This window comes from Rosa chinensis, chromosome 3, assembly GCF_002994745.2.
Source record: "Rosa chinensis cultivar Old Blush chromosome 3, RchiOBHm-V2, whole genome shotgun sequence".
Classification (NCBI taxonomy): Eukaryota; Viridiplantae; Streptophyta; class Magnoliopsida; order Rosales; family Rosaceae; genus Rosa; species Rosa chinensis.
Window position 1 is genome coordinate 48,265,344 of NC_037090.1, and position 8,136 is coordinate 48,273,479.

The 8,136-nt window shown below is 33.9% G+C and overlaps 3 long non-coding RNA genes across 3 annotated transcripts; all 3 read right to left on the reverse strand.

Moving 5' to 3' along the window:
- Positions 1-1,437: 1,437 nt before the first annotated feature.
- On the reverse strand, positions 1,438-2,672 carry LOC121052054. Its single transcript, XR_005807860.1, has 3 exons — positions 2,555-2,672; positions 1,702-1,849; positions 1,438-1,553 (listed from the first exon to the last, which is right to left on the reverse strand). It is a non-coding gene; the product is annotated as an uncharacterized LOC121052054 (long non-coding RNA).
- Positions 2,673-3,313: 641 nt separating this feature from the next.
- On the reverse strand, positions 3,314-4,803 carry LOC112191329. Its single transcript, XR_005807859.1, has 6 exons — positions 4,692-4,803; positions 4,312-4,354; positions 4,084-4,137; positions 3,785-3,836; positions 3,584-3,620; positions 3,314-3,428 (listed from the first exon to the last, which is right to left on the reverse strand). It is a non-coding gene; the product is annotated as an uncharacterized LOC112191329 (long non-coding RNA).
- Positions 4,804-5,021: 218 nt separating this feature from the next.
- On the reverse strand, positions 5,022-5,600 carry LOC121052055. The gene is made up of 3 exons (XR_005807861.1): positions 5,490-5,600; positions 5,260-5,325; positions 5,022-5,125 (listed from the first exon to the last, which is right to left on the reverse strand). It is a non-coding gene; the product is annotated as an uncharacterized LOC121052055 (long non-coding RNA).
- Between the last annotated feature and the right edge of the window lie 2,536 nt (positions 5,601-8,136).

The window sequence follows — 8,136 nt, forward strand, 5'->3', positions numbered from 1 at the left end:
GGGTTATAGCTCATGTGTCTAGAACTTAGACGCTTCGTTACCTTGCGCAGTATTGAGTTGTGACATTGATGTGATTAGGTTCTTGACGGAGTTGTTTTGAGCTGATTATGTTTATCTCGGTTTGTGTATGAAGACGCAGTGGGTTTAGATGTGAATAAATCTCACAATGTTCATTTACGAACAAAGTTACCTTATCGTCTTGGAGTTATTTATTTAACTATGACTATAGTTGGTATTGGTGACATTTCTAAGTAAATGACTACGTATATATATATATATATATATATAGTTACGTGAAATATATATGTATTGGTGGAATTATTGTGATGCAAGAAATATTTGTGATTGTGTTCATATTATAGTTTTGAGATGTGACTTTTCTAGAAAATTGATACTGTGGAAATGATGATTTCTATTGTTTTGAAAAGTATTGAGATTGTGTAACATTTTCATGTCCTGAGTGACCTCTTTAAATGTTTTGGTCCAGAGTGACCCTAGAAGTGAGAGGCGAAGCAATATTTTGAAATTGAGTTCATTATTGTTTAAGAATGGTGAAATTGTGTATTGAGTTGTGATTGTAGAATTTCATTTGTTGAGATACCATAGGTCTAGTATGACCATCTTAATTTTGTAATTTAAGATATGATAGTATGATTGGGAATATCTGCGTGATGACTGGTGAAATCAGTGTGATGATCTTTGTGATGATTGTTGTGTAAATGATGTGAAAATATATGTGTGATGATCACTAGATCTGTAAAGGAGGTTGATTTGTTATTAAGTTAACAACGATCGAGGGAGTTGCTATGATGATTACTCTATGCTGTGATGATTGCTCACTACTAAAAAAACACTATTTAAGGACATTGAAACAGTGTCCTTAAATACATACAAGGACTCTTTTTTTAAAGAGTCCTCTATCCGGGAATCATTGTAAATCTTTTACAAGGACACCGAAATAGTGTTCTCTTTTCCCTTCTAGGACACATAAACAGTGTCCTCAAAAGTGAAAAATAAGCGTCTTAGAATCTATTAGAGGACACAAAAAATTTGTTCTCATATCAATATAAATGTGTCCTCATTTCCCTCCTAGGACACTTAAACAATGTCCTCAAAGATGCAAAATAAGTGTCCTTGTATCCATTAGAGGATACATAAAATGTTTTCTCATATCTTAGAAATGTGTCCTCTTTTCCCTATTAGGACACATTTCTTGTGTCCTCAAAACAAAATGGAAGTGTCATCCTTTGCTTATAAGGACACATAAACCGTGTCCTTAAAAGATGAAAAGTATCCAAAAAAACAATATATCAAAGCATCTTAAAACCACCAAAAATACTATATTACTCACCAAAATACATTAATATACATACAAAATAAGTTTGAAGTGACTACAAAATGAACTTGAAAAAATAACTAATGAATACTAATCTTTTGATTGGATATCAACCATGAATAAATATTTAGTATTTGAGATAGACTACACTAACACTAGTTTTTTACATCACCTGCAATTCCCCAAAAAACAAAATTCATGAAAGCTAGCTGAGTTCCTGTAGAAAAGAAAAAGAAACAAGCAACTTTCCATCATTGCTAATTTTTTTATAACATCATTCAAGCATGAGGCATATAAGTAATCCATAATGCTTTAATCAATGCACTAGTACACACTAAGAAGAACAAGTGAATAAGAATATTTACCTGTTCCCCCACCTAGCACGCAGCTCTAGAATTGCAATGATTGACTTATGGCAACAGAGATAATGAGAGATCCTGCAAGTATGAAGGGGCGTCTTCTTCCCATTTTCAAAGAGCTGTTGTCACTCCAAATACCACCGCAGGATTGAACCTTAAGAAAACAATAAATTTAACGAATTAAGATAGAAGAGGTACAAGTACAATTGATAAATATCAATATCAGCATCAAAATAAACCCAAGTCCAGATAAAAAGAACACAACATATTAGTATGCAATGAGGACATTAACAACTGTATGAATGACAATTACAGCATATAGATGAATAACTAGAACCCCAAAGTCATCACGTTATGCAGTAAATCCATTGATACTAACACAAAAGAGGTGGTGAATTACAGCAAAGGCTACATATATTCTCTCCTTATTCATTTTATACATCCACAAAAGAGTCAGAATCCAAATGAAGTGAAGTTTCAACCTGAATTAAGTTGAACTTTTCTTGCAGTCTATATTAGTGTAGATTATGCAAGAATTCATTATAAACCAGACTAGGTATAACCAAAATAAAAGCAAGATCGTCTATCAATAAAATGTTCATTGTGCCACTCAACCAATCCTATCTAATTTTTCTGAAGCAGATTGCAGTTTCTATAATTTCAAGTAAAATTGAATTCAGAAAAATGAGAGTTCATGAAGTCAAATTCTCAAACTCATATCGTTTGCTCACCAATTACTCAATTGAAAACCCTAAAATCACTTCAAATCCAAACTGACCCACAAATTGAGCACAGAACTTTCTAATTTAAGCCTTCAATTCACAAAACAATGTTTATATGAGAGATAGAACTTTCTAACCCTTTCAGTCAAAATAATGTCACTTCCTAGCTTTAGACTCAATGTCTCAGAATTTCCAGCCCTCTCCTTCCCTTGCAAGAAGATTGAACTTGAACCTCCCATCACCTTGTAATCATATCTGCAATCATATAATACATAGTCAGAAAGACAATCTCAGAAACAAAGATTTAACAAATATATTTAACTCTGAACCTACTAAAAAAAAACACTAATATCATTCTGCAAAGCTAATCTAAAAGCACTAAATTTATATCAGTCTGCAAGGTAAGAAATACATGATATCTTTGTCATATGCCAATCATTTGGCAGCTAAAGTCAAGCTTCTAATCACAGTTGACAACTACAATTTGTCTCACAGTCAAAGCAGCTATACAAAACACTGCCAAAAATATACAAGATAACCCTCTTGTAAGTGAGGAAGCAGGACAACGCAAATGGAATGGTAAATAAAATAAAAACTAAAACTAAACACTAGAAACTATGTTAGTACATTACTATATTAATATACTAAATATCGAATTGTTAAGAAGGGTATGTTGAGACTTCAGACCAAGGAAACTATGTTGAGAAATGATCATGAAAATAGTTTGAAGAAGTGAGATTAGTTTTCAACATGTTAAACTCATGGTACAGCTTATCATTATAATCTCATAGATTACATATCTCAATAGTACCAAAGCAATACAAAATTATGGTAACATGAAAAACGAAAAATGCATATTGAACTGACCACAAGATGATCATACATTGCCACTAGAGAGTATGAACTTTGATTCAAGTAAGTCAAATGTGGAAAATATCTCTCCTTATGAACTTGGGAACATCAGATGGTACTCTTTCAATTATTTTTCCAACCCCCTAATTTGTTCTGCACCTATAGCAATCCCAACAATATGGGTTATAAACATTCCATGAAAAATGTAAGTCAGAAATCATTTCTCTCTCATTTGAACTATAATATCCAATTTCGTGAAAGTGACACATGCTCATACAATTGAAATAACAACTTATCTCACAAGAAAATTATACCTTTCCAGAGGATTATCCATAACAAGAATAGTCATCCCTGCACAGCAAACCAAATCACATCCATAGCTCACAATACTTATAAATATGAACAAGGAAACTCAAACTGATATACTGAGCCAAAACACTTTAAAAAGTCACTAAACAAACTACCTTCCATCATAAACTAGCACAGAAATGACCTCAAACATATCTAAAACTTACCCATTATATTCAATGCACCAAGTAGAGTTACAAGAACTGCCGGAGCCTATACCTGCTTGAGTTCCAGAACACAATACAAAGGCAATTAGTTGTTCCCAAATAAATGCTAATTACGTCATTGCCAATAGGCCTTGAACTGTTCAAAGCACAATATATCACTTTTTAAAGAAAGTATGAACTTTTTTCTCAAAGAAGTGATATCTTGTGCTTTGAATGGTTTAAGAAAATATAAACTATCCATCAGAGAATATATTACTATAGCCATACAATCATAATGCCAAAAGGGAGATTTCACATACTGCTTGTATAAACTTGAATCTCCAAACGGGTAGACCAGCATTCGCGGCAGTATCCTGAGCATAGTTTTCTATTTAGTTGATATTACTGATTTCATAACTTGATATAATCAGTAATTTATATATTCGGGACCTCAAACATATATAAATTCCTCATCCAACACATCCAACACTAAATCAAGTAAACCATGAATCAAAAACTCAAACAGTATTCACCACAGATAAGCTTACCTTATACACAGCTGATCCCCGCAATTCCCAACCAACAACAAAGCTGCAGGAAAAATGAAATTAGGTAGAGACTATAGCAAACATTATGTTATGCTGCAGCTTAGAATATATTGATCTCACATCACAATAGCGAAGACAATAACAAACAAGAACAAAACAGATAACTCTAATGCATTTGTAAATGAAAAGAAAAAGTAGTAACCCGGCCTTAGCATCCATTCCACTATGAAATCCAAAAATAAACAATTATCCATGGCATCTACCCCCAGTAAATAAGCACTAAGCAGAATCCCTAACAACTGATATTATAACTAATGACATACGTCAAAAGTATAAACAGAAAGGCTAGAAAAAACAGAAACAAAATGAAGAAATTATACCATGAAATTAGATTGCTAGTGAGGTAAATATGCAGTAACCCAACTTTAGATAACATAATTCTCGTACAAGTCAAGCTTTAGATAACCATTGTCTTTTCCTTGCTTTCTTCCTCACCAGAATTGTTTACCACTACCCTGTTCAGGACCCCCTCCCCCCCCCCCCCCCCCCCAAAAAAAAAAAGGAAAGAAGAAATGCTTAATCACCACACAGAAAAAAGAAAAAGTACAATTATAATAGCATCAACCACTAAACCAGAACCAAAGTATTACAATGAAGGAGTTACAATAGCCCATGGGCAACGTATTAAAAAAAGAGATTATACATACATTAGCCCGTCGACATGAAAAAGAAAAAAACTGTGCAATTTGGGAAACCAAATTAGTTAAATGGAGAAGAACAGAGGGGTTACCTGGAACCATAATTGCTCAAATACCTGCAAATTTCAAAGAAAACCACAGGAAAAAATCATTTAGGTAGGAAACTGCATGGTATTTGAGAACTTCTTATGCTTCAGAATTTTCAGTTTATTAAACAGCGAAATCAATGAAAAATGGAGCGAAAACTAACCTTACCTTCATATGCATTGTCAATGGCCTGGGCTTGAACCATAAATGAATCTCAGCAGCCTCAAAGCTTGTAAGATTGAAATTGCATAAATAAATCAATAACATGTCAACGACTGTTCTACTCTCAAATATCATCAATTCATCAAGTCTTATAAACAAGATACACAACTTTCAAAAATTGACACAAGAAAAGCACACAATTAAGGATTCTAAATGAACCCTCCAGCATACCATCTGATTCAGATCTAGACAAAGAACAAAGCCACCGCCAGTCAATGCTCTTAGATCGATCCTTGTTAGAGGCAACGGAGAGAGCTCGTACATCCTAGTGAAAGGAAACCGACGAAAAATCATGAACCAATACCCACAACTATCCGTGGTGAGTGAATTTGGTTTCTTCGACGAGGAAGAGATGCAGACTGCGAGGGGGGGGGGGGTGAGAGAGAGAGAGAGGGGTCAACTAAAATGATAGAGGCCAATTTTATCGGCCAACCTAAAGTGCGAATTGGTGTGGGAAAAAAAAAAGTGGGAAATTTAACTTTTGGCAAAAAAATTCGGCGGGGCAGCGGAAGTTTGCTCCTGTTTTTTTCTTGTCGTCCTCATAAGCTTATTAGGACACGTTGATAAAAATGTGTTCTTATTGAGTGTCCTTATATGTGGTTTTTCTAGTAGTGGCTCCGTGAAGGAGGTAAGTTTTTTATTAAGTTAACAACGATTGAGTTCGTTCCTGTGAAGAGTAAAGCCACCTACAGATGTGGTAACGCTAAAAAGGAAGCGTATAATTTAACCCTGAAAATGTCATCGTTAGTATATGGTAAATAGGGATCGTTCTAACCGGGGATTGAGGGTACACCTGTAATTGCAAAAACAACTAAAGAATTAAAATAAGTATAAAGTATTATTTACAAAAATAAAACAAACAAAAGGGGGTTTTAGGATTATTAAATCAAAAATTAAATAAATTAAATAAATTAAATAAATTAAATAAATTAAATAAATAAAATGTAAAAACATATATACACGGGTGGAACGCAAGTAACAAAGATCAAAACCACAATCATATGAATGAAATCCAATCACAATTCCTATAGTTGATTTTCTATGTCATGAGAAAGAAGTCGACCATGTGAAACGTTAGAAAGCAAACAATTTCCCATTTTTTACTTTCCTTGAATAATTAATCTAAGTGAAAGCACCTAAATCAATCCTATTGAACATGCAATCATAATCTAGAAAGCTAGCTAATCAAGAACACATTCAATGCATGAAGAACAAAGAAAGGATGTCAACCAAAGTGCACAACCTAGTTATGAATAAGTTCACCTATTTGCAATCCTCCTTAATTGATTTTGACTTTTGTCCAAAGCCTTTACTACTTAAATCTAGCTCCAATTACATGCATATATCCTAAGTTGGCCACCAAAGAACACATACATGTAAAAGTTTTCTGTAATCCAAAATCAATCAAGCAATCTCACATAAGCAACTTATCAATCAACATAAAGAAATCGTAACTTTATTTCAAAACATATAAATGGGCTTTAAACTTTGCCCTTAACGTCATGTTAACTAGAATTCATAGCTCTACGAAATCAAACAAAGGAAAACAAAAGAAAGTATGAAATACACCGTGAAAGATGGATGACATGGCCTTGAGACGAAGAACTTGAAGATTCTTGAAAGCAAGCAACCTTCTAGGGACGACCCAAGGATGGATGGCGGATAGGATCTTGATGTATTGCATGACTTCTTCTCCTCCTTGGTTGAGACGCAGAGCTTCTGAAGACTAGAGAATGGAGAGAATTTTTCTAATGTTTATTTTCTAATGGAGAGAGGTGTGTTGTGGTGTCTTTGGTTTTGTTGGTGGTGTGGTGGTTGTGGTGGTGGTGTGTTGTGGTGTCTAAAATGTCTAGAGAGGAGGATATATATAGGGGAAGGCAAGCTTCATGAGTTTAATTTCCAAAGAATTTTCTGGTTGCACCACACAGCTCCAACGAATTAATTAATGCCACGTCAGCTCTGCCATGTCACTCAACCAATCAAAAAGCTCCAAAATAATTCCATAATCTTTCCAAATATATTATTACTGATTTCCCAAGATTTTATCTGATTTTTCTCTTAATTTTCGGCCAAATATCTAGGCATGAACCTAGACAATGTATCCGGACTCATTTTGGACCTTTTCTCCCTTAAATCTCTCCATGGCTTTATCCTTAACATTCTCCCCTTGATTTTCTCTTGATTTTCACATTAATACTGCAGATTTTATTCTCTAATTTCAGCCAACATATCTTGAGGGAATTAAGGAACGAATCTGGACTTGTTTTGAGCCTTTTCTTGTTGCACAATCCCACGAAACTTTCCCAAGATTTTCTCAAAGTAATCTCCTTGATTTTCACATTATCTCCATCATTTCCCATGTAAAAATCAGATTTAATCTCCCATAATATCTCCCACGTCATCTTCAAGCCATGTGGTTTCCTAGTGCCTTCAGGTTTCCTAGCCTCATCAGGATTCCTGCGTTGACTGGGATTCCTAGTTGGACCAGGAAAACTCCATTTCTTCATTTCAGCTCATTTCCTTGTCATTTATTCCAATGTACCTAGAAAATAAAAACTAAATTAAAATTTATTTATTTAAAGAAATAACTAAGTAAAATATGAGGAAATAACTATTAAAACATTGCATTAAAATGCTCCTATCAAGATGCGAGAGTATGGAGTCGGTGATTATATCTCTGATTATGATTGACTGATTTTATATAATTTCCTGAACTAAGCTACTGTAAACACAAAAATCTGTAAACCAATGACAAACAGACGCGTGTACAAAATATGAATTTTTATTAATATTAAAAATGCAGGTTACAATCTTTGTA